Source organism: Citrus clementina, unplaced genomic scaffold, assembly GCF_000493195.1.
Source record: "Citrus clementina cultivar Clemenules unplaced genomic scaffold, Citrus_clementina_v1.0 scaffold_7, whole genome shotgun sequence".
In the NCBI taxonomy this organism is placed as follows: Eukaryota; Viridiplantae; Streptophyta; class Magnoliopsida; order Sapindales; family Rutaceae; genus Citrus; species Citrus x clementina.
Window position 1 is genome coordinate 7,469,857 of NW_006262075.1, and position 9,207 is coordinate 7,479,063.

Below are 9,207 nucleotides of genomic sequence, written 5' to 3' on the forward strand. Positions count from 1 at the left end.
TCATTATGTCCATCTAAATCGTGTGGCTAATTACTCCAAATCTTTAACTTCATAATTGCTTTTCAAATTGTATTAACCAAATATACTATCAATTATGAAAAAATTAATTTAAAAAATTCTAAATAATATCACTTAAAAAATTTATCCACTGCACTAGCTTTAAAAAAATTCATCCACTACACTAACTCAATTCAATTATTACACTTTGTATAATATCAACTAAAAGATCCATATGATATGAACACACAGCGTATATAATCTCAATTAAACTAGTCACCTCAATAGGTAAAAGAAGATCCAAATTCATCAAGTACAATGTCGAGCAGAGTTGTAAAGCTAGTTGGCAATGTGTGAAAACTGGTCGACGATGGGCATGTGTGAGAGAGAGCTTCAAGAGGTCGAATGACAATAAAAGGAGGAGAAGCTGTGAACAAATATTTTTAGGATTTTTTTAGCGGAAGAGAATTTACTTTCTGGACTCTTTAGGTTACCTTTAATATATTTTAATTGTAAAAATCTATTTTTAATTTTGAAAATGAAAAGCCAAAATGGCACAGCCCGTCATTTCTGACTTCCTTATTGAAAGAAAACAGAGATGTGCTGTTTGGTTGAATAGAAAATCACAGATAAAATTCTCAATACTTGTATTTGATAAGATTCAATTCATAAAGCTTTTACAAATCAGTACAAGTATTTATATTATTCCTTACACGTGAGAATTGCTAGTAACTCACTAACTAACTAACTTTCATGAGCTGGATAACTAACACTTGACTGATCACGCTAAGCTGTTATTCTTCACTAACAACCTTCTGCTGACGTGGCTTCACCAAGCTGCTTGAATAATGAGCAGCCTTGACACTTATGTGCTGCTGGTGGCTAAATATCATTACTCTTTAGTATAAATATAATCCTAGGGTGGTCAGGTCTGTTGGATGATCAAAATTAAGAAGACAAAAGACAAATATCATTATGCAGAAAAGCTGAAGAATTTGAAAAAAGTGTCCAATAAAATACCATTTTTTTGTGAGTTGAAACTTTCATTTCACAACAATCAACATACTTGGCTTTTAAAAGTACTCCAGGATCGTGATACCCAAATGTTATGCTAATATAAAATTAAAGTATTCACTGAGTGCCACCATGCATGTGACATGGATGTTAATTAATATACAAAAGCTAAAAATATTTATGCTCAAGCACGCCTCAGTGGTTTGTTTTTAGCCATAATCAATTTCCTTTGTGAGGTGATGAATCAAGTTTGGTTTCCAGAAACGGTTGCGTTTTAGAACTGTAAAAGCTTCATTAGCTCACGTGCTGCTCAGCTGATTTATAACAGAAAACGATTTAGTCGAAACGGCATGGATGGAGCGCGTTTTACATATCAGTTTGAGTAACACGTGAGAAAGCATGTGATGAAGGTTGTTCCGGGTTCGTTAAAGGTTGTTGACCACGTGTCAACAATCTGTACAATCTGGAAATCAAGCTGGCTATCCAAACAGGGTATAAAGGCTGGTTTTTGGGGCAAGTTCAGATTCGATTCGTGAGTCTTGTAGTGAGGGTTTTGTGTGAGAGAAAGTGTTATCTTGTTCTCTGCAAAGTCTGGTGTAAGGCTCTGTAACAATCTCCATTGTTGATTCAATAAAGCTCATCTTGAGGCTTCTCCCATGGATGTAAGCTGAGCATTCCATGCTCAGCTGAACCACATAAAATCTTGGTTTCTGTGGGTTTCTTGGTTCTAGATTTTGTTCATGATTCAGTTCTTGTTCTTTTGTTAATAAGTGAGTTTATCTAATTAGATCTTGGGTTTGTGCAACTTGCATTAACTAGATCACTAGCATCCTGGGCAGTGATCAGACTAGTTGGGTTTAATAGGCTTGCTGGTCACTACAACGATGGATGAGATATGTCCACCAAAGGGAATTAGTGCATTTTCAGTTTCAAATATTCAGTTTTAGAATGGAGACATTTTGATTAAAATACAAAACGGGAACCTTTCTGCCTACGTGTGAAACTTACTGAGTAAAACGTCATTTTTTCAATTTCAAGCAGTGACTTAATAAAAACATTTCCCTTTTTTGAGTTCAGATATAAAGGAAGCATACCGCATCTTTGTAGACGTTGCTGGAATTATTGTGTCCAATCACGGAGCTCGCCGGTTATTAGATTAATTCAGCCCTGGAAGAGGTGACTGTATATACGTTTCACAGCTCTATTAGCATTCTCATCTGAGGAGTGCAGATAAAATGTTTTAGATTTGTCTATAGATCCAAACTTACTTGGCTTTACAAGTATGTAAACAATTGTGAGAATCATAATCAAATTCAAATTTTAATTCGAAAAGTTCCAAAATATATTTGAGCTAATATCTAATAAAATCATAAACAAGTTAACTTAACCTTATATCCAGCAGATACCCGCATGAATATCCGCCAGACCACAATATTTTTAATTTAAAAAATGTATTAAAAAATTATGCAATCATTCAAATTACCAAATAGCCAAAGGCCCAAAGCCAAAATTGTGTATGTGTGTTTGTGGCTCATCTCCCGTTCTAAAGTGATAACCTAAAGAAAACTAAAGACATTTCCCTTTGACTTAGCCGCACACCATCTGACCATCTCTCATCTCTATCTTCATTCAACATTCTTTTATTCTTCAGCCTGAGCTTGTGACAGGGAGCCAGCGCCCTGCACCTAACTCCCTTCACTGTCGACAAAGACACGTTGTGTTGTTGCATTTGCCTAGGTACCGTTGCTGTTGCCATTATTTTTAGATACTAATTTGTGTTTTTTAAATGGATTTGTGTAATTTATACTTAAATTTGATAATTTGTGTTGGATTGTGTTGAAATTTTAATTTTTCATTTACATTGGTTAAATATGAAATTGAGTATGTTATGTAGAATTTGAGGTCATTATTATAAATATATATATATTAAACATTTGTAATTATAAATGTAGAAACCCGCAAAAAATCCGCCGGGTACCATTGCGGGTTTAGTAATTTTCAAAACCTGCTGCGGGTGGATTTTCTTAAAAAAATTAAAACCCGTTGCGGGTTGCTGGTGAATTTGGTAATTTAAATTTTGTGCGGGTTTGGGTTTGGGTTTGGTAATGACAAACCCGCTGCGGGCAGTGCTCATTGCCATCCCTAACACTGCATCAGTTACACTGTGCATCCATCAATTTTTTGTGTGTTAATAGTGACAATATTATTATTATATATAATAAGTTTTCATGATAAACATGGTAAAGAACATAAATATATATACAATGATTAACACTAGAAAATATATATTTAATAAAAGTTAAAGTTATCATTTTTCACTTATAGTGTTGATAACACTAAAATTTTTATCATATTTACAAATCATTGGCTCATTTTATAAATTGTTTATTTTTATTTGTTTTTAAATATGATTTTTTGGGTTTTGTAGGAAATCCTTAAATTCATGATGCTTGGATCGGAAAAATGGACATGAAATTTGGACTCAGGCGATTTTGAAACCTTTGGAAGGATTGTTAGCCCTTCGATCCAAAATTAACTCTGAACGGTTCAGATTGTGCTACATGTCTGAGTTCATGTGCACCTTGTTACCCTAGATTTAATGCCCATGAATCTAATATTTCAACCACCTTGACAAATGAACCAACAGAGGTCCCACTTTGATTTCATTTGTAGCCATTGATTTGTTGAATCTAACGACCCATAATGGTTGCAATTTTAGACCTAGGATTATATCACTAAAACTTATCTAAAGATTGTGGTTGCAAACTCACAAAAAATATCATGTTAATGCCCATATTTGATCAACTCAATGTTTTCCTATATAAAGGCAAGAGCTCTCATAAATTTAAGTACAGATTTGTAGAGAGAATTAGAGTATTTATAGAGAAATGTGAGAGGTGAGTTTTGTAGAGAAATTGGGCGTGAACCTATAGTGAATTCTAGAGAAAAATCTCTACTCTTCTCTTTTGTTTTCAATTTTCTTGTATTGTATTTCATAAAATTTGTTAAATAAAACGAGCGTTTTTCTTGCCAATATGAGTGATTAATTTTTCTCAGCTAAATTAAAGGGTGAAACTCAATAATTTAAATTGTGGAATTAATTATTCTCTTTAGTAAGTTTTAAGTTTATTGTTTTTATTTACATAGTTATAAGTTATATTTTCTACCAGATATTTTCATTCCATGTTAATTTGTAGATCGAGATCCCCTTTAAATCTATGTGAGTATCCAGACATAATGTTGACACACCAATGTTATAATGACAACACTTTAATAAGACTATAGCACATTATACACTTAATCCCATATTCATCCATATAGTGGTTATTTAAGAAGTTATATAATATTTAAACTAGTGAAAGAAATACAAAAATATAAATATGAGAGACTGTTATGATAATGATTTGAATAACAATAGTGAATACCCTATCATTTTTTTAATTTAGACTATTTCTTATTAATTTCTTTTTATGTAATTATTTTTATTTAATAATTAACTAATAGATTTTTTAAATCCTTGTGGTTCGACCCCAGAATCATTAGATTATATTATAATTATGCACTTTTATACTTAGGAGTAATAAGCCACTTTTGAGTCGTGCCATACAACGAAAAAAATATTACCAATAATGAAAAATAGAGCAGATGTGAGGTGCCGCTGGTACACCTTAATCACACTTTTAATTCATTTCCATGCACCCATAAAACAGATGTTCATGGTACGGTAACAAGCCAACAGCACTTGTTGATACATTGACCATACATGAAGACTTCAGAAAGAATTGTTTTACTTAGGGAACGGGCTATGAGAAAACTTGATATCATGTCCTCAAGATTGTCATTATCAAGAGTGAAGAGCTTGTGGTGGAAATCTCACAAAACAATAACCCATCAGAACTTGTTGGGGATGCTACTGACACATACCTTCCAATGCTTAAGTTAAAGATCGAGAGTGGTACGATAATAAATAAATAATAAAAGAGAGAAAATAGAGTAAAAAAAAGGCTTGGAAAATATTGTATCCCCTCTTTAATATACCTTTGAGTGGCGACCTCTTTATATAAGAGAAATAATTAAAAGTATAATTAAGTTAAGAAAACGTATCTCCTATTTTATAGGATTTGAGTTTAATGAGGATTAAGGTTTATATTATTTTATCTTATTTATATTAGGACATGTTGTTGTATGTGAGTCTTGAGGCTTGGGATCAATTTTTTTTAGTATCAAGTCAAATTTGGTGAAAATACGAGTATATTAGTAGTCCCCTAGTTTATAGTATTCATAAGTTTACACGTGAATGCTACGAAGCAAGAAAATTTATAATATGTTAGTTTTTCATGTTAACTTTGTTGATTATCATGAGTTCTCAAATGTCATGAGAAGTCTTGAATGACGTGAGGAAACATGAATGATACGAGGACAACTCAAATGTCTTAGAGATATGTTGAATGACATGAGATCGAGGCCAAGAGCATGTGGCCAAGCTACATATTATAAGATTGAGGCCCATGAGCATGTGGCCGCGTTATGTGTTATTTGCTATTATTGAGAGGGAAGAGTTTGGTGGTTGGAATCTTGCAAAACAATAGGGTCTAACCAACGTACACTCTCTTCCGATACTTGAGTTAGAGATCGAACAATACTAAATAAATCATAAGAGAGAGAAAAGAGAATAAGAGAAAGATTTAGAGGATATTGTAACCCCTCCTCCAATGTGCCTATTTCTCCTTTAATAATCAAAAGTATAATTAAGTTAGGAAATTTTATCTCTTACTTGATAGGATTTGAGTTTGATGAGAATTATGACTACTTGTATTGTTTTATCTTATTTAAATAAAAATATGTTGTTAGATGTGAGTACTCAACCTTAGGATCGATTCAATTATGTCATTATATCGAGTTTGGTAAAAATATGGGTACATCAATACTATTTTTTTTCTTTTTTAATATACATTACTGTCGCTCTATACTTTACTATAAATTTACTAATAGATTCACTAGAGCATCAATAAGCCTAGATAAACAAGATGACTATTACAATGACTACATGAGGATGGCAAATTGCAGGCATAGGCTTGGTCTTTTCAAAACTAGGCCTATGGTCATGTCAGGAAGAGTATAAGAGTAGGCCTATTGCGGGCTGGGCTCAGGACAAACCAGTGTTGGGCTTTTATATATATTTTAATTATTTTTTAAATGATTGTAAATTTATAATGAGTTAATAATCAATAAATTATTAAAATTAACAATAAATTAAAAAATATTTATTTTAAAATAAAATAATAAATAAAAATAAAACAAATAAAAGTTTATAAATTTATTTTTTTATTATTAGATTTTATAATTTAAATATGCTCTTAATTAATTAAGAGTTAATAAAGAGTTTAATTCATTACTTTAATTTATAAAATTCATTTTTTAAAAAATAAATAAATAAAAGGCCGAAGCTGACCCAAACTTTATTTTCTTAAGTTTTTATCTACATCCTCATGTGAAAGGCCTGGCCCAAACTTTCATCCGATGTCCCCTCTCTTTCTCGCAACAATTTTTTTTTAATGATGCATTGGGTGTGTGCAAGACATAGAGGTAGTAAAAATACCCGCCCGGTCCGGACCCGGACCGTACCCGGGCATTACGGGCCAGGTATTATCCGATCCGGGTATGAAGCCGGGTCGATCTTGGGCATCACTTGATAAACCCGGAACCCGAATTTTATTATAAAAAATTATAAAATATATATTATTTTAAATATTTTATATTTATTTGACTTATTTATTATACATATATAAAGTTTTAAACACTTAAAATTTATATTTTCATATCAAATTTTATTGAAATAAATTTAAAACTTATAAAATTACCAAAAAATAAAAAATATATACACATAAATATTAAAAAATATAAAATCCGGGTACCCGGATTAAAACCCGGCCCGGACCCGGACCCGGCCCGGGGTTTTGCCATCTCTAGCAACACATCGAATCGCAAACTGCTGCTGCCAAATGAAACTGATCACAGGACTCGACTAGCTTACAGAATCTGTAAGCTACAGACTGCAGCATCAGCCATTGGATGTGGAGTGAGAAATTAAACAATAGAAAAAGGGATGGTGGAATGATGGGAGATGTTAGGTATAGAATCTGTACCATAGGCAGGTCCCTGATCATAAGGCTTCAAAGGTACATTCCTTCATTTTTCATTTGCGTGTTGCTCTACGATTTGACTTAAGTTTCAAGTTAAAGAATCTGATTAAAAGTGTAGATGCTATGGCTGAAAAAAAAATGGGTTCAAATTTAACTCGATGAGTGGCACTGGAGAGATAGAATGACGAATCATGATGAGTAGGTCAGTTGTTACTACTGCTGATCCATTTGGATTGCATGGAAGAGATGATGAAATGAGTAGGATATTGGAGTTAGTGTTGAGTAACAGTAGTGAAGGGCCAAGGCCAAACCTTCTTCCCATTTTGATTGTAGGGATTAGAGGGATACGGAAAACAGCTCTAGCTAGGCAAGTTTTTGACGATGGTGGCGTGAAAGCCAATCGCAATTTGGGAATCTACTTCTTACCATAGGGATGAGAAAAGGGTTGCAAAAGTTATTCTTCAATCCTTGGAAAGTAGGACGTCAAGTCTTGTTGAAGAGGAAACTGTGTTGCAATACATAAGTGAAGTTGTCCAAGGAAAGAAATTCCCTCTTGTCTTACTGATTTGTGGTGAAATGAACGTGCTAAATACTGGGACCAACCAAAGTACTCTCTGAAATCTGGCTCGAAAGGAAATAGAATTTTATTGACCAAAACTGAGCAGAACATTGTAGATAAATTGGAACCAACTCTATGCTTTCACTAGGGAGACTGACCGATCAGGATTGTTGGTTATTGGTTTGCCAAGAAGCATTTTATGGAAGGGCCCTTCATGAGTATAAAAAATTAGAAGACAGTGGGGTTTTTGTTAAGTATAATGGCTTGCCTTTTTGCTGTAAAGATTCTAGGAAGCCTCTCGCGTATTAAGACGAAACATAATTGAGTGGAAAAGTGTCTTCGATAGGGAGATATAGGAACTTGACGGAGTAGAAAATGAGCATATTAGGCCTCTATTATTGACCTACTATGACTTGCATTGAGGAAATGCTTCTTGTATCGTGCCTTCTTTCCCAAAAACTATGAGATAGAGACAGATTGATTGGTCAAGTTATGGATGGCTCGGGGTTATCTTAAGCTGAAGGGAAGGGAAGATATGGAGTTAAGAGGAGAAAAGTACTTTAGAAACTTAGCCTCATGCTCTTTATTCCCAGATTTTCAAAGAAATGAGTTTGATGGTAAAATAATAAGGTGCCAGATGCACTCCATAGTGCATGATTTTGCTCAGTGTCTTACAGAAAGTGATAGTTTGAATGCAGAGGTCAAGGATTCTGATTACAAGTGTCACTTAGAGTCTTCTCATGAAAAAATTTAGAATTTAATGATAATGTTTGAAAGTGATGACCTCTTTCCTATTTCAGTTTACACTCAAAAGAAACCGCGGAGCCTTGTGGTTGAGCGTGAAGGGTATTTCATGAAGGGCATAGTTCTGTCTGAGGTGTTTGATTAGTTGACATGTCTGAGGACACTGGATTTGAGTCCATGATAGTGTTTGGTGTAAAGTGATTGAAGTGGTTCCCAGAGGAATAAAATGATTAATACATTTAAGGTACCTTAACTAGTCTAACAACAAAAAGATAAAAGATTGCCTGAGATGTTGTGCAAGTTGTATAATTTACAAACCTTGGAGCTCAGTTGGCGTAGCAGTCTCAGAAATTTGCCTCAAGGGATGGGGAAGTTGATCAAGCTGAGGCATGGAGAAAATGTTGGGACTCCACTTAGCTACATGCCAACGGGAATTGAAAGATGCAGTTAGTTTTTGGACACTAAGTGAATTCATTGTCGGTGGTGGAACTGATGATAAAAGGGCTAGTAAACTTGAATGTCTGAAAAGCCTGATCCATCTTCTAGGGATCTCTTACGATAAAAAATGCTGGGAAATGTGAATAAGGATGAGATTTGCAAAGCAGAACTTTCGGAGATGGAAAATCTCCTTGCTGTGTGTATAAGTTTCAATAATAATGATAAAAAAGGAGGAAGAATAAGGATGATGAAGACCGTCTTGAGGGCTTACAGTTGCCTCAAAATCTTGAGACCTTAAACATTTTTTACCAT